General features: G+C 35.2%; 1 protein-coding gene across 1 annotated transcript in view; it reads right to left on the minus strand.

The window, feature by feature from the left end:
* Positions 1–16,264, minus strand: part of LOC131429466 (homeobox protein goosecoid-like) — a 33,330-nt gene extending 17,066 nt beyond the window's left edge. Inside the window, exon 1 of the mRNA XM_058593606.1 lies at positions 15,437–16,264. The gene's annotated coding sequence lies outside the window, so the exon portion shown is untranslated. The remainder of the gene's footprint in view (positions 1–15,436) is intronic.
* Between the last annotated feature and the right edge of the window lie 2,694 nt (positions 16,265–18,958).

The following is an 18,958-nucleotide window of genomic DNA, read 5'->3' on the forward strand; positions in this document are numbered from 1 at the left end:
AAATGATTGTACATTTATTTGAAAGTTTGATTCATGAAATTCTTATGAAAAACAATTTCGTTCAAATGACTCCCACGGCTGGTTTGACAGTAACCAATTAGATCCACCCAATTTTTTAGTACACTTTCAATTGTTTCTGATCTTATGTCATCATTAGCGACTTGAATTTCGTGCCTGAGGTCTTCAATTGTTTCTGAATGGTTGACGTAACATTTATCTTTAACCGTTCCCTAAAGAAAATAATTCAGCGACGTCAAATCGCACCATTTCTGCTGATTATTCGATTTTCAAAGATTGTTCACAGAGCATCGATTGTTTCGTTGGCTGTGTGGCACGTAGCACCGATCTGTTGAAACCAAACATTTTTCATAAATAAATTACATGAATCAACCTTTCAAATAAATGTATAATCATTGAAATCTATTAAACTGTTTTTTTTTATTATTGCATTTCTAAAGTCGAATTTAATATATATTGATATTTAACTTTGGTTTTAATCCACCTAGTGATGTAACTATGTCTTTCTCATAGAACCAGGGTGGCCAATCGATTGCTGATTTCAATTCCCCGGTTTGTGAAATAAAAATTCTCGTTTTGCCTTTCTCATATAGAAAGGTTATGCAATCACAGTGAAAACCGACTTTTGAACCGAGGCCCGGAGGGCCGATTGTCATATACCATTCGACTCAGTTCGTCGAGTACGCAAAATGTGTGTGTGTGTGTGTATGTGTGTGTAACGTTTTTTGCACTAACTTTTCTCGGAAATGGCTAAACCGATTTTCACAAACTTAGATTCAAATGAAAGGTCCTGTGGTCCCATACGAAATCCCTGAATTTCATCCGGATCCGGAAATATAGGGTAAAGTGTGTTAAATATTTTATGCCATCACTGAAAATGGGGAAAAACCAAACAGTTTTCTAAATCGACCTCAAATCTTCTCCAATTGATAGTTTTTATCAGTAGACGGTCAAACAAACCGATTTCGGTTATTCTTTTAAGAATCGAAAAAAATTATTTTGAAGAATACCTTAGTATATGATAGTATAATTGATATGAGAAAGGCATCAGTACACCACTAGGTGGATTAAAACAGGTTTTTAGAATAGGCTTATATCGCCTCTGTTTCGCTTTTTTCTAATATTCCACTAATTCATACTTTAAACAGATTTCCAATGTCCAAGAAAGAACATTATAATACGCCCACTAGTTGAGGATTGAGGTATTTCAATATCCAGGGTGTCTGGATATATAAATAAGAAATATTCCGGAGCGGGTTATTTTGCCGAAAGTCGTTCCGCCGAATCCCATTTCGTCGAATAAAGTCGTTTCGCCTAAAGAGTCGTTTCGCCGAAAGGGTAATTTAGAATACAAAACATTATTTTTTTATGTCTCCTAAATAATTGATGTGGTGGTCGGAAGCGGTGGGCTTTCGCATATAAACCTGTAACAGCCTCGTTTGTCCGGTCTACTCAAAGCTAGGTTTCTTTGCTTTCGTTAGACCCGAACGAGCGGTAGTGAGGTCGGACAGCACACTAACTAAAACTATGTGGCGAAGCCGTATTAGATATTTTTGCCTTTTTCATATAGAAAGGCTATGCAATCACTGTGAAAACCGACTTTTTACCCGAGGCCCGGAGGGCCGAATGTAATATACCACTCGACTCAGCTCGACGAACTGAGCAAATGTCTGTGTGTATGTAACAAAAATATGCCCTCACTTTTCTTGGAAATGGCTGAACCGATTTTCACAAACTAATATTCAAATTAAAGGTCTCATGGTCCCATAGCCTGCTATTTTTTTTATTCAATAATATATTTTTTTTATAAGGCACACTGCTTAAGCTCTAAGGGGCCAAGGGCTTTTTCTAATTTTTTTAACGACTAACTTAAAACTACGATAGTATAATTTGATAATGTTGTATTGGGGTCGCAGTGGTCGACTATGGCAGATCCAGCCTTCAGCTGGCGATCGGCACCGGCCGGTGGATGGAATATATCATGAGTCTTCCAGATGACGTTGGCCGCATCCCTCGGTCCGTGTGGGCCCGCGGGAAACCCCCCCAGGCTACGAATACCCGGCGGGTGGCCATAGCCTGCTATTGAATATTATCCCAATCCGGCTTCCGGTTCCGGAGATATATGATTTTATGTACCAAAACAAAATGGAAAAAATATGTACTCACTTTTCTCGGAGATGGTTGACCCGATTTTTACAAACTTAGATTCAAATGAAAGGACTGTTGATCCCATAGCCTGCTAGTGAATTTCATTTGGATCCAACTTCCGGTTCCGGAGTTACATGGTAATATGTGAAAATTAGAGAAGAAGTGTGCACTCAATTTTCTCTAAAACGAATTCTCTGCGATGCTTGAACCGATTTTCACAAATTTCGGTTTAAATTGAAGCTCATATTATCTCTAAAGCTACTGTGAAATTTCATTCGGATCCGACTTCCGGTTACGCAGTTACAGAGCGATGAGTGTCAAAGTTTTCAAATTGCCATATAGAAAACACAAAACGAACGAGGCGTGTTTTGTTATATTTCGTACACGCTATGAAAAAATCGAAACAGTTACGGATGTCTGCTACTGGTGTGTGATATTGGTAAAAGACGGCACTGCGGTTGATAAAAATTCTAGCTATTCTGTAATAAGTACGACCGAAAGAATAAACGAATGTTTACACGTCACGTCAGGATAGACATGGCACTTCAGTGCCAATAAGTGATTTGTAAGTAGCAAATACTTAACGTCTGCTCAGCGGTTTATGTTGAACCGTTAGGTGGCGTTAGCAGTTCAACATAAACTGCTGACGCACTGATGAGCTGAATGCGAAACGTAAAAAAATGAAAACTAATGTTATTGAATTAAATTTTTTTTGAAAAAATATGCAATTTGCACAGACGGTAGTGCAGTCATAACGTTTTAGTTGAGTAGTGATGTCAATAATAATAATAATAATAATAATAATAATAATAATAATAATAATAATAATAATAATAATAATAATAATAATAATAATAATAATAATAATAATAATAATAATAATCATAATCATAATAATAATAATAATAATAAAAATAATAATAATAATAATAATAATAATCCTCCTACATGTTTCATGAAAACAATATCAATTAAGTGGCCAGTAGTCATTCTGGATTAAACGCGGGGATATGAATTTATCCGTTATTTTAATTGTGAAATATTTCAGAAGTACAATTGAAAGTCAACAAAACGGGCGTTAACGCTATCATCTTTCATTTGTCCTTATTTTAAATCAATTCGAATTACGATATTAAGACAATATTCACAATATTCGGCGAAATGGTTTTCAACGAAATGGTTTTCGGCGGAATGTCGTTTGGCGAAATGTCATTCGGCGAAGTAACCCTTTCGGCGAAACGGCTACAGATTTTATAAGATTTCACAAAAAATATGAAAGAAAAAAATAAACTATTAACTCTGAGCAATCAATTAGTATTTGATTGCAGTGATGAGATAAAAGTTCATTAATCAACGGACAAATGATAAATTGATGATAAACACTGAAATACATTTATATTATAATTTGAAACCAATTTGTATTGATATTCAAGGAAGTCAAGGAGCCATCGTGAAACTTTATTGTCACACTGAGAGTTGTTTGAACCTGACTTGTCGTTGCATACTGGGCGATAGAATTCCATGTCAACTTGTGAAGTCTACATTTCTAAACAAATATATGAAAATACAATCTAATTGATTTAATTTAGATAAAAAAAAAAACTATTAAATTCCGTCGTTCAATATTCTTGTGACTTAAGAAAATTTGAATTTATTATTCTATAACCTATATATAATTCTATTCTATTTATTATTCTGTAACTCAATGAATTTTTATTCTATAACCATAATCCATTAGAATAACATATTTTTATTGTAGAAATTTCGTTTTATTAGTGAAAACTGATAAATACAGATTTTTTATGCAAATATCTGGCATCTTTGGTTTGAAGCAAAACAACACTGATAAAAATTTGCACGATCGATTCATATGTAAACAGCACTTCAATTTATTATGCTTTTCCATTTCAATACATATCCAAAGCGATTTGTTTCAAGATTTCATGTGCAAATTCACTAAGATGCGAGATTAGATTATTTTTCACTTAGCTTTGATGTGTTTTTCCTTAGGATGTGATGTGTTTTGCTATTGAATCGAGCTCCATGTGTGAAACACTTTATTTTCTAGTGGAAATGAGTACAACACAAATGTATGTGCAAAACACTTGATTCGATCAACTGTGTTTCAATTGAAATCTATGTGGGAAACTATGTGACATTCACATAAAATGCATATAGAATCTAGAGATAACGATATATCTGATCGTTTTTAAGTGCATTTCATATAAACGTAGCATGATTTCCACTACATATCAACAGTTTTTACACTCATTTTATGAGTTAAGTGTTTATTTTCATGAATTTCATGTGTTCTACAAGCAGTGATAGATCGAATGCTTTGCACATGATGTTAGCGTGGAAATTATTTTCAGTGAACAAATCGCTACATGCGTCGTAACTATGACAATGCGTGTTTATGTTTCTAAAATATAGTTACAATATGAACGATATTGAGCAATTTTCCTGCATATCCAGTGTTTCTTGAAATAAGAAATTAAAAATTACTGAGAATTGTAGCATAGAATTTATTAAATTTATTTTTTTTCTTATCCCACAAAGTATTGAAATCAATGGAAGCAACAAATCATTTTGTGCTGAATGTATATGTTTCCTTCCGTTTTAACATGTATTCGATTTTGAACGAACATGAGATAACCTCACAAAATTCACTGAATGAATGTCATTTCACAGCTAACGGTGGTTTGTTTACGTGTTCATCCTTATTTGAATACGAGTTATTAGAAATGTAAACAATCCACCGCGGTGGTCAAACATAAAATTTGTGATGTCATCTTTCAAAACCTAATTGTTTCCATGGCATTTACGAAGGGTCAATAGAATGACACTATTACTGAGCCTACTGGTTCATGATTACGTGCCCAACATTTTCCAATGGATCGTAAGGGACATTGTAATCTTGAGTTTATCTTTGATTTAACGACTACCTTATAGTTGAATTTGTTTAGTTGCTAAATTTTCAAATTTCAGCAACATGTAAAGCACCACACATCATTTTAGTGAAACCTCATGATAAAATATAAACAGCTCCCTTTGCTGCGGAAATGTGATATCAAACTTATTCATTGGGGAGAATCAGTACATTGCGGTTAGCAGGTCGAAATAGATATCCTCCTAAATGGTGTGCGGTTTCGTCTGCACCACACAATAAGACGAAAATATTGCTCATAAACGAGACCCCTTACTGGCACTACACCTAGATGCAATTTTCATCACCACCTGTAACTGGCAATAATTCGAAGGTAACCGACCCCGCAAGCAGACATCACACCCAACCGATCGCATCGGCACTGTTTCTTGCATTTCTATTTTACTGTGTCTCAATGAGATGTTCCCCTCGGGCACTTATTCAAATGATTTCCTATCTAGACCGGTGTTGGGTTGTCTACTGATCTCTCTTTGTACCGATCGTTTAGTTACGATGTAACGGTTTGTTTCGTTTGATACTAAATAACGTTCCTATAATGATCGGTACTATCGCGATACCAGAAAATATTTTTGAATTTAGTGAAACATACTCATAGATTAAATACAGATTAGATTGCTATTGAATTTTGTCCGGGTCCGAATGTGAAGAATTGGAGAAGGTTAGCAAGTTCTAATCCTGCCTCAGGACATTTCTTTCAATTTCTCATAAACAAGTGTGTCTCAATCTGTCATTCACTGAGTATTGATTAACAGTAAAGCTAAATTCTAATATTTATTTAGGATTAGAATCTCAAGTTGCTAGAAATCTATTCCCACGTATAATTTCGTTTTACTCTTGTGACATAAACTAAATAGCCCGTAGTTTTCAATGAATATGTTAAACTTGAACGTAATATAACAACCCTTTTCAGAATATACAATTATTTACACAAAACGCATGAGAACAAAGATAATCAATACAAAAAATCTCTGATAAACTTTGTCAATTTATGACACTGTCCTTTCAGAGATCAATGATATTGGTCTCATAATGTCAAAATTTCTCGATAAATTAATGATTCTTCTATTCCCTTCGATCAAATCTTGTTTGAATCAAGATACATAATGTCAGCCAAGGTAGCCGTTACCGTTTTCTTTGAGGCTAATTCAAATGAATAGAATAATATTCTGATTATTTCGATGAGGCGCATCTTTTTACCGAATTTGCTGAAGTTGTAAGTGAATAATAAATATACGCTTCCATTTATTCATGGAACTGGAAAATATGCATATTGTGGAAAGTCAAAGATCTCGATATTTCGCAAAAATACGGTCATATCCAACAAATTAAAATCTAAGAATATACTTTTCATTTATAGGTTTAGATATATACTTATTTAAAGGTAGAGGTATTAAGAAATACAACTGCTTAGCCAATTTGGCCATAATTGACAGTCATTCAAGGCATTTGGTACCTCGTAGATAACTGTTTGGTGCACACCACTTAATTCAAATTTTTTACGTTTCGTCTTCGGCTCATCAATGCATTAGCACATTATGTAGAACTGCTAATGCCACATTCGGAAAGACGTTGCATTAACTTTACGTCTGCTTAGCTGATTGTGTTGACCCGCGATGAGGCATTAACAGTTGCTAACGCACTGATAAGTCGAAAACGAAACGTATGTAATGCGACATAATTGACAGTGACTAATTTCAGTATTACTGATATTCTAAGTAATTATACACTTTGCAGAAACGGTTACCGAGCACTCGGCGGTACAAATCTTGGAATTATTTTGACTGATATTCAGCAATAAAATTTAAGTGTGGTGTAATTACCTACCCAAACTCGATCCATACCCGTCAGGTTCGAGTTAAAAAAAAGAAATTAGAGGGTTGTATTCAAGACACGACCGAGCACAATAACATTAAAAATGAAACGTTCCTAGGGTCTTCATAATAAATACAAAAATAATGATAATTATGATGATGATACACTAAACTTCACTGCACTTCAAAGTTACTTGAAAGCTCAATTTTAGATACAAACAACCTAAAGATTTAAACCTGAACAAATGAAACTATTTTATTTTATGATGATAATTTTCGAGAAACGTACAAACTTGTTAATTTGATTTGATTTATATCGTTTATTTACCCCCAGTTTTAACCTAATAATGGTCGTTAACTGGATGGACTTATTAATTTTATAAACAATTAATCGATCCAAAAGAATGGTGTACCAGTAATCTCAGTAATGGTGTTATTTTATTAATCCTTCAAAATCGTCGATAATCTTCGGAAAGTGTCGTAAATAATATGGCAACAATACGAGGAAGAAAACATGTGAAACAGTCCGCATAAAATATTCAGTTACTTACATTGATTTTCGCTTTGGCGTATTAGGAATATACGGAATGGATACGCAACAAAATTCCGAAATTTTGTTCATATTGTAACTTGATGTTATTAAAACATGAATAAACATTGTCATAGTTACAACGCTTGTAGCCATCAGACGCTTATTGTTTTGAGGCAAATAATAATTTAACTGAAACTGGCGGTTAACCAAATTCTACGAGGGTTCCTATTAAAACGATACATGTAAAATCGCAGGTAAACTTACCTTGAGTTTATTTTTGATACTATATGATATTGCATCTAATTGTACTGTATATGTGAGCCTGTGGAACTCATTTATACTACTAAACCGAGGAGGCCGCTTTTAGATAAGTTTCAGAATTTAATTTTGAATCTTTTGAAGCGTTTAATTCCTGGTGGGACAACAACTTGTTCAGTCACATTGTCACGTTTTGTTCGCATGGGAATGGAGATTCAAGTATGCAAACCGATCCGTTGACAAATTAAAACATTTTTAAGCTTACAATATTGAAGCTTTGGAATCATTTAAATTAGGAAAATCCATTAACAAATCATCAGGGAACAAGCGCTGCAAATCCGCAATTAGATCCGAAAAATCTAATCTAAGAACCAAAATAAAATACCCAATTCAAACCAATTTTTCAATAGTATGCAATTGAAATATTCAAATGACGTTATCTCATAAGTTTAAGTTAAATGTTTCCGAATCGATTAGTTGTTGAATTAAATAAATCCATCAACAAATGACTGAGTTATATGCGTTCAAAATTATGACAGAAAAATGTTACGCGATTAGTTTTCCATGTTTTAATTTGACACCCAGCCTCGGAAAGCAAAGTGCAAGGCAAAAATTTGCTAAATACATGGGATATTTCAAAAGAATCGATTACCACGCTGATTCGGTTCTTTAATAGCCAGATGATAAATAAGATACTCAAGCGAACACGGTGTTGCACAGATAACAGGAAATTTCACCAACACATAATGCAAAAGCGACAATCCAGCAAGTGAACGCATATACAATCCAGTCATCAGCCCACTTTTTTTTTATTCAAGAATATAATGTTTAAGGCACACTGCTTAAGCTCTAAGATGCCAAGGGCTTTTACTAATTTTAACTAACGACTAACTTAAAACTAGGGTTGTATCATTGAGTAATGTCATATTTGTGTCGCAGTGCTTAACTTTGCCAGATCCAGCCTTCAGCTGGTGATCGGCAGTGGCCGGTGAATTGAATATTTCATGAGAGTCTTCCATCATCAGCTCACTGGACAAGCTACCTGTTTCATTCACAGTCAAACATCAACTAGGCAAAGAAATAGTGTGAAGCCTATATTTATAGATTTCTCTTCATACTACGCATAACGATACGGTGTTTTTTATGCATGACGCAAAGCCTCCTATGCCGAACAAGAAGTTGACGTCATTTTGTACAACAGGGATTGGTGGACGAAAACATAGGTCGATTCCAACCAATTTTTCAATAGTATACTATTGAAATACTGAAACGACGTCGTCATACATGTTTAAGTTAAAAGTTTCCGAATCGATTGGTTGTTAAATTATAACAATCCATCAACAAATGACCGAGTTATTAACGTTCAAAATTATGACACAAAAAGGTTACGCGACTATTTTTGAAACTTTTAATTGACACCCGTCCCCATATAGTGAAGAGTAAGGCATTTTTAATGCCAAAAGCGTTTGTCAAGTTGTTTTAGTGTATGAGATGAATAGAGGAGCTAAGAGGGGGTAGGGTCTAAATGATGACAAAAACATCATTTTTGCGAATTTTTTTCTCAGAATTATTGCTCAACGAAATAAATTCAAACGTTTTAAATAACACAAAGCATCATTTGAAGAACATCGGTGAAGAGGTATTTTTGAGAACGCTTAATAAAAATCAAGATTTGCGGTGTTCACTGTATCTCAACGCTGACTAATCAACAACAATCGTCAACAAATTAAAGCAGTATAGATAGAGTAGAAGTTTTTATAGACCCTAACGTTTCTGTTTGAATTTTTTGTCGTGAATACGACTCACTTTACTATGGGGTGCCTTTTCAAAAAGTTTTTGATCATGAATATCTCTTGTTGTATCTAACGAATCAACATAATTTCTGCTACATGCCATCGGAAATATGATCACAATTTCATGATAAAATTTTCAGCTGTGTGACATAATCTCAAATAATTCAAAATTAAACTTTTCTGAAATGTTTGGTATAAACGAGTATCAAAGAGGATAACTCATAAGGCGCGTTTGCCTTTCTCGTATTTTTAAAGCTCATAGCTCAGTGATCTGTGAAAGGATTTCTATAATCTAACTACCAATAGAATCGAAATTTTTCAACTTAAACGTGTATAGCAAAAGCATTGAAGTATTTCAATTATACACTATTGAAAAACCTGTCTCATTTGACCCATGTCAACACCCGCCAATCAGAACGCGTCCTGAGGAAGAAAACAAAATATCTGCTGCTGTCGTTCAAGAAAAATATTCCGAGCAGTGTTTAATATCGTAGTGAGTTCCACAATTTGGTCCTTCTGAAAGGCAGGAATGAATCCCGTACAGCATCCTGATAGTTTCTTTCAATGAAATGCCGAAAATGAAATAATCGAAATTAAAATTCTATATGCTGCTATTTTTATAGCCGTTAGGTCCGCCTATTAGTGAAAAAGCTACAGACGAAATCACGTAAAAACAAACCTCCTAACATAAATTGGATCAGTTTGGATTCTATCGCTACTGCGAGCAGATGTATTTTATGTCGTTTGCAAAGCTACTTTCGCTTCCGACAAGAGCGATTACGTCACAGCTGCCAGTCATTTGGATTGGTAAAAAAACAACGGTGGAGAGCATCACACAAAATCAGCCGTTCTAATGGCTCTAAAAGTTTTCTAAAGAACTATTACGAATTCTTGCTCGCAAATCGAAGGTAAATATCCTTAGTTTAGTGCAAATCTAGAACTGTTTGATTTGATTTGTGCTCTTTTCGCTGTGTGAAATTCACAGTAATAAAGATCAAGTGAAGCCTTCTTTGTTTTTGCGAAAAATGTGAAAAAGAGGAATGCTTGCATAATTCATACAATTAATCAACTAATTGATATTCGGAAGTGTTAAGGAACATGTCAGTTGTTTTCGTATTCACGACATCCAGTTATGTCTCTGACATTACCCACCCGCCTTTTATTTTTTTTATTTTTGGTGGTTGTATAAAGCCAAAACTACGATTTTGCACGAAAAAATCCGTCATTCTGTAGCTGTAAAACCTCCTCAAGGTAACAAATAACAAAAAGGAAAACGTTGAGGTATGGTATTTTACAAGTAGAAAGTGTTTGCGAAATTTGACAAATATTGGTGTAGTAGTTTTTGAATGGCGATGGACACGATGGCTTTCGAGAAAAACGCGATTAACGTTTTTTTTTGTCTGTAAACTCGAAGGAAACAATTTATTACTCTAGGGAGCCCGTAGGGTGTAACATTTTCAAAAATCATATATTTCTTTTATAATTTGTTATAATAAAACATTTCAAGAATGTTTTGTCAAGTTTTCAAGTCGATCGAAGCAAAAATCTTGGGCCAGTGTGCCAATAACTTGCTGAGTTTTGTTCCGATTGACTTGAAAATTTCACAGAATATTATTGAAATGTTTTACTATAAGAAAATAATGCTAGACCCTACCCGCCCCTTAAGAGAAGAAAATCTTTAAAAAAAATTTCTCTTCACAAAACTTCTAAGCTAAAAGAAAATAATTTACCTAATAAATTTTTAATACATAGATAAAAATATTTTGTGAATTTACATCTATTTTCATGCACATATTTGAAGCAGGTAATTAAACATAAAATTACTTTACAATACTGTACGTTTCAATACAATTTAATCGCAAATTAGGCGTTAATTGAAAGACACAGTTATATTCATTGAGAATTCAATGCAAACCAATTTAGTTTTGAATCGATGAAGGTTTTCAATCAAAATTTCGATTCAACCCATGTCATACACAAGAGAGAATCGCAAGTTTACAATTATCGCAGATAATCGAATCGATGATTCAACTTGATGATTCTCATACTAGGTTGCAATATTTAAAAACCCTTGTGTGGAGCATTCACATACATTTTCATAGACACAAATTAAACAAAGGTTATAAGCACATAGTTAAAATAAGCGGCAATAGTAAAATGATTCTATCGCAACTATCCACTGCCCATACAGAATCGGATCGCGAAACGAGAATAAGCGACCGTTTGTTGCTTCAGAGAGAATCCCCACAGCAGCGTGCTAGCCGTTGATTCTCAGAAATGTCATCGAGAGAAATTCGCTCTCGCACTAGTGTCTATTCTATGTTAAATGTACCATGCCGGTTTTTTTGTTGTTGCGATGATTTCCGATTCTCTTTGATGGTACAGATTTAATCGTGGAAGAGTTGCGAGTGAGCATTCTTTGATACGATAAAAGCCATCCTTGTCTGTATGTGTGTTGTCAACTAAGAGGTCGAGATCTGAGATCTGCTGGACCGATTTTGAGTTATACGAAGTTTTATGTCAAAATTTTTAGTTTTTTGACAGTATCTGTCACACTTGACCTTGAAAACAGAATATGTTTTTACATTTAGATTCCACACGGTAGTAGCTATCCAACAAGTCATAGATTGTTAAAATCCGTCCATTTTTAACGGAGATATCGATATTTTTGTGTAAGCGACTTTTCCCCTTATTCCAGTAGTAGGAATTTTGAGCGCTATATGATAATGCAATGCTTGGGAGCAACGTGAAACACGATTTTTTATACTGTTACATACGATTGTTTCTAAGTACCACTAAGACTGTGTACAACATCCTTTTTCATGACAGTTTGCCTCGGACCGAATTTAGCTCGGTTCGTTTTTGGCAACATAATCGTTCGAATACGACATATGTAAATCAGATGATGGCCAAGATGGCAGCATTTTCGAGTTTAAAACAATTGCATAATTATATCGATTTAAATTACTAACAGTAATGCATGCTGGAAGAACATGACACCAATATACCATTCGAATCAGTTCGTCGAGATCAGCAAATGCTTGTGTGGAAAATAATTTCACTCAATTTTCTTGGAGATGACTCAACCATTTTCTACAAACTCAGATTCATACGAGAAGTGCTTCCAAACAAAGCTCCTGAATTACGTCTGGATCCGACTTCTGGTTCCTGAGCTACAGGATGATATGTCGAACGAAATTAAAATAGTGTTACTCATTTTTCTCACAGATGGCTGAACCGATCTAAGATTCAAATGAAATCTAAGAACCATCTAAGATTCAAATGAAGGGTCTTAAGGTTCTATAAAACATCTTGGTTTTTAGTCAGTCTGCACTGATTTTCGAACATTTTGAATCAAATGTAAACTATACAACTCCTCAGGTGAATTTGACTGATATCGGCTACACTGATTTTGAATTCCGGTTGCAGTATCCAATCGTTTTCTCAAAAAATTGAATTTCAAAAATGGTCCCATGCACAATTAATGAATTTTATCCGATTCTGATTACCGATTCTGTTATTACAGGGTGATGAGTTTTTAAAATTCAAGCCGATATAGAAGATGACAATTCTAAAAATCTTCAAAGTTGGACTGAAAACTATTGCAATTTCGTCATATATATTTTTTGGCCATTCGAATCGTTTTGGGTTTTGCTGGTTTCTGAATACCGACTGTGGAAGTACCGTAAATAACTCTAAACTGAAACTTTCTTCGACATCTCATGGAATGTTCAATCGATTGTCACACGTTTAGATTCAAATTCGATCCGATTTGCAGCTTCGACATTACAGAGTAATGAGTGATTAAAATTTTGAATTGCCGCTTAAAACGACGGTCATTAAAATAATGTCATGAGAACTAAAACACCGGAGAATATTCATGCAAAAAACTCATACGTATTGATAAAAAAAGGTAGGTTGATTAAACACGTTTTTTACAAGCGATGGCGAAACGAGATGCACATTTTTATAAAATTTAGTGGTAAATTCATCTAGTTGACAGACATTGTTAGTTGGTGGATATCTAAATTTACTACGTGCCCGGTTCCCGCTTCCGAACACAACGGTAATAGTGAAGCAAAGCTCCAAAAACGGAACTCACTTCGATTTTTCAGCAACAGTTAAATCGATTTTCACAAATCATGTTTCAAATTAAAGCTCTCAGTGTCTTGAAAGGTACTGTGCAATTTCATCCAGATCCGACTTCCGGTCCCGAAATTATAGTAAGGGCAATGAGTATCAAAACTTTCAAACTGTCATACCAAATAATGCAAAGTTAAAAAAAAATCTTGACAGAATCTTCTAGTGATGCTTTTGAAAACGGACGGATTCGAAAAGGATTAATGAAAATAAAACGTATCTTTAAAGTCCGTCAACCAATTCTCTATTTTTATTTTTACACAGAAAACTCAACTTTTAATCTAATTTAAGATTGAATGCGAGAGAACTAGTGGCTCGGCTTGGCTTTCACTCAAACCGATACTCGCATTCTGACATATAGTTCTAATTTATGAACTTGAGTAATTCTGAAATTCTGGAACAGAACTCATTTTCGGAGTCCCGGTTCCGAATTCAATTCTAGATATGAATCCTGAACTTGAATTTCGAACATGAATTCTGGAACTGAATTTACTAAATAAATTCGGAAACTGAATTCTGAAACTAAATTATGGTTTTAAAAGCAGTTCAAAAATTCTGGTTCGAAGTTAAGATCTAAAATTTTGTTTCAGAATCCAGATCTAGAATTCATTTTTTGAATTTCGTGCCAGAAATCTGAAGTTGAATTCTCAATACGAGTTCCGAACTTAAATAAAGGAGCCAAATTCCGTTCCAATCTAGTTAAGAAAATTTAGTTGCAGAACTAGAATTAGAATTCAGTTCCTGAGTCTTAGTTTTAACTTTTGAACCTGTATTCGAAAACTAAATTCTAAAACTAAGCTCTTAACCTTAAATTAAGTTCAGAATCCAAGTTCTGAATTCTGTGGATCAGAATCCAAGTTTTGAGCCGTCGTCCGAGCGCGAAAAAGGCATTCAAGCTTTGTTTTCAAAAGCAAAATTTTTGAATCATTGATGGTTTTCTCACACTGTTGCAAAATTAATCATAAATTGGTGATCTTATTTCTGATGACATGGAGAAAGAATTATGTTGTTACATTTAGCACAACTCAAGATATTCTCGATTATGTTTTACCCATTCTTCAACAGGGCGAATTGTGAAAAGGCGTTCCATAGTAAAGTAAGACGTATTCACGTCAAAAAATATTGTCTGTTTCATTATCATATTAATGAATACATTCGCGATATAGATGCCTTTCGTTATAGCAATTCAAATGGTCTGTTTCAATCAATGTTACGTTTTTGTTTAGAACAAAATGGCCTGGTATTGATATAGTAAGCAGTTTTTGTTAGTCATAAGTTTGTTGATTTGTATAGTTTTTTAGAGAAACATAAGAGCAAATTCAGCAGTTGGAAGTTTTATATGGGCGATCTATAACAGAACTAAAACTGAAACAAACGGCTGACTGGCCGTTCTAGTTTTATTTATTCGAACAGTTCTACTGGCAAATTCAAAACTGGTATACGATGCCGTTCTATTTTTTGTATTTTTGAAACACGATTAAAACGCTACTGGGGCTGCTAGTTTTTCTTGTGATAATTTCCAGATTTAACTTTTAAAACTGACATAAATTATGCTTCTATAACTGGAACACTCCTGAACATGCCCTAAGTACGATTTTAGGCCTTCAACTTCAAAGCACACTGATAGGCTCCTGATAAAAGTGGCATAATTGTAATGATCGTAGATTGTGAAATCACTGATTGATAAATTGATTCGTTTTTCACCGAAGAGATAAAAATTTTGAAATTCAATGAAAGATTTCAAACGCATAACCTTCAAAACATACAACGAATCCCTTATTTTAATTACCTCTATCCTCAATTATATTCCTTGACAAGCACAGACCACAAGTTGTTGTAGGAAAATCCAATTCTGTGCACAATTTCACTTTCGAGTTGTGTAATCCCAACGCTACCGCCTCTTAATTAGCTCTCAGTTCAGTAAAGTGTGTATGGTTTTCTCTGAACCAATCTAAACAAAGTGGAATAGCTGTAGCAACACTAATTCATTCTTAAAACTCGTCTAATCCGACGGAAACTAAACTTCACAGTCCAGGGAATACACACAGTTCCGAACAAAATCCAGTTGGCAAATGATCTTCCACGCTCCCTTTCCGGAGGAAATTGTTTTCCATTCTCAGGTCATCATCATCATTTACGGTTAGACACAAGGGAAGCTGTTTGACCACCGAAGAAGCCAGCCAAATCAAAAGCCACTTTCCGTTCCGGCAGACGACACATACGGCACCCACTAGAGGATAGCCCGAGTGTGTAATAATGAATTCACTTTACCACAATACTTGTCTGACTCCAACTTCATGCCGACCGACCACCGACCGACTGAGGAAACATAATCCTCGCAACGGTTCACTGCGTCCTTCTGCAGAAACGATGTTGTCACTGGCTGAGATCAATTCACCGGAAAAGTGGGATCTTCAAATATCTGTATGGTGGTGAATTTTTTAACTTCAACTCACTCGGCAATAGCACTAATGAAAAAGGAAAATTTTCCGGATGTCCGTCCCTTTTTTTCCGGTCACAATATCTTTTTTCGAAAGGATCGTATCTTGACTAAATCAGCCTGAATGTAGACAGCATGAATCGTAAGCAGCTCCTGAAAGTATGTGCTGTACGTCGACCGGACCAGAACCGACTGATGGCCTGCAGGCAGTATCAGGTTCTCCGTGGCACCGTAAACGACTTGCTCATCATTGGTGCCTCATTACAGCAGGCACGGAAGTTGATAAGGTTATGCAAAAATGTGTAAAGCTAGTGACTGCCGCCTTGATCCCTCCGGAGCTATTATTGCTATGTAAGTACGTTTATGTGAGTGTGTGTGTTATGTGGTGCGGTGCACGATAGACAAGGATAATAACGATGATGATGATTACGGTTACGATGGAGAGGAGACAGGTCATCTCTGAATGGTCGAGGGGTTGAGCAGGAGTGCTGAAAAACGAGAGCAAAGCGAGCGGTGCGTGCTCACCCCACCCTCTGCGAACAATCAAATCAGGACAACGATTTGCCTTAATTTGCTAGCGATTTATTTAGCTGGATCAGTGTTGTCAGAATAGAAGAATACATTTGAGTTAAAAAAGTTTCCACAATTCTTTTGCTAACAAAGTTGCCCAAACAGACTCAGAACATGTTTCAGAGTAGCAGGCTTGGTTGGTTTTTTATCGAAATTCATCCGTAAATTTATAATCTATATACTTAAAGCATAGTCAGCAGCTCGAAATTTAACAGTTCTATTGTCAAACTTAAAATGATATACACTGTAGTTCTACTTGTTCTTTATTTGAAACATGAACGAAACTCTGCTGGGGTTGCCAGTATTTTTGTTTTAATTTGTAGATTCAATTTTTAAAACTGTCATAGGCATTCTAGAACTAAAACATTCCCGAACATACTCTGATACCAACTTATCGATTTTGTGAAAAAACAAAAACTGGTAACCGGTCCTAAATCATGCATCGGAAAAAAAAGATAAATGGATACTATAAAATCTCTCAAACTCCCGTATGAAAGAGCAACAAATTATACCATCATCCAAGCGAAACCATGCGATACAGTGATTCTAAATAGGTACCTTTATATATAAATGCGATATTACACGTTGTATATCCGGACTTAACCGATGCGGCTGTGAATGGTTTTTTTCCTGCCCTCAGACGTGAAATATGAGCTGTGCGAAGGCACTGTAGACTCTCGGGAGGGGTAGACCAGAGAATTGGCAGGTTGAAAATAAAATCATAACACTTGACGACGATGACGACGATGACAGCATTAGCCATAGAATGTGGGTAATTTTTCCCACAAACAAATGAATCGAGCTCTCAGTAGGCGCTGTGCCGCTCCCATACGGTTGTATTTGTATGCAGACCCTAATGGAGATGTCAACGTAAATGGGCAATGATCTGTCGAAAGCAGGAGAGTAAACAAAAACAATTTCCCCTTCGCAGTTGGGTTTATGTACGGATGCAACGCGCATGAGTGGTAGCTCCCACCCACCTGTCGATAGATTACTCTCTCTCCGGTTTGATCCCTACCGAACGCCATTTTCAGTTTATCGTTGGGCCAGTCCAGACATTAGCAGGGACAAAATTAGTTCCCTTAATAGAACAGAATGGTTTTTCCGACGGCATTTTGAACGATAATTATTTTCCATTCCCTTCAACATTATATCTCTGGGATATGAAGAAAATCATCTGGGAATAGTGTTATTTAAATTGAAATGTTTCAAGTATTATCAAATCATTTCGTTAACTCGTTAGAATATTTTATGAGCAATATTTTGATTTCAAATTATTAACATTTAAGATGCAATTTTCTAAAATATTTGAAAATTCAAACCCCTAACCTTCAGTAATCCTAAGTAATGATAAATTTGAGTTCAAATTTAAGTATCGAATAATAGTCCATCAAAGCTTTGGTAAGTTAATTCGAATTTGAAATTGCTCTTTTCAAATAGAAATGGTGTGTTGTTTGTTGCCAATTCACTTACTTCAAGAACTCAATATTTTGTGATTGTGACCGATCGTATCAACAGTCAAAAATTCATTCCAAAAAGTAGAGACACACTTTCTTAATGCTGTCTTTAGAATACAAAGGGTGTATGGACTGAAATTGTATCACTAGAAAATATTCGCCAATATTTACGCATTCAACCGATATTATCAAAACTTTTAGGAAGTCATGTTCGCTTTGTTCAATTTTAACGTTTGACCCAACATTTTTTTTTGCGTGTAAATTCATTCTTTCTTCATGTATTCCTCCTATTCTCCTTCTTTGGCATGTTTCCGAAGCGGCAGCTTCAACATGGCCTAGTATTTTGCAATTACAGTGTGTTCAGGGGATTAAAGTCATTCGACACGAAGTTAACCGCAGTAGCCTTGAACCGCTCCAACTCATCTTTCGAGTAATAGCACGAAGCTAAATCAAGCCAGAAAAGCGTAGGACCATTGTGTGGCCATTTGACATTGGACATTGGACATTGGAAGCACGTGCCTATTGCTTGTATTGATTGTCACAAATGAAGTGCCTCTCTTGAGCAAATTGATTGCCAAATCATGTGATTTTTGGCAAACTTTGATATTTTCTGCTTTCTAACGTCTTCTGGGACATGAACCTTGTGATGAGCAATGAAAAACAACAGTCCCGGAATCCGTATTTTGCCGTTCATTGCGATTCGGTGCCATTTGAACTTCGTACGTGTGTATAGTTACGTTTTGCCTTTCTCATATAGAAAGGTTATGCAATCACTTGAAAAACCGACTAGTGAAAATTGGCCCGGAGGGCCAAGTGCCATATACCATTCGACTCAGTTAATCGA

Source organism: Malaya genurostris, chromosome 2 (assembly GCF_030247185.1).
Source record: "Malaya genurostris strain Urasoe2022 chromosome 2, Malgen_1.1, whole genome shotgun sequence".
Classification (NCBI taxonomy): domain Eukaryota; kingdom Metazoa; phylum Arthropoda; class Insecta; order Diptera; family Culicidae; genus Malaya; species Malaya genurostris.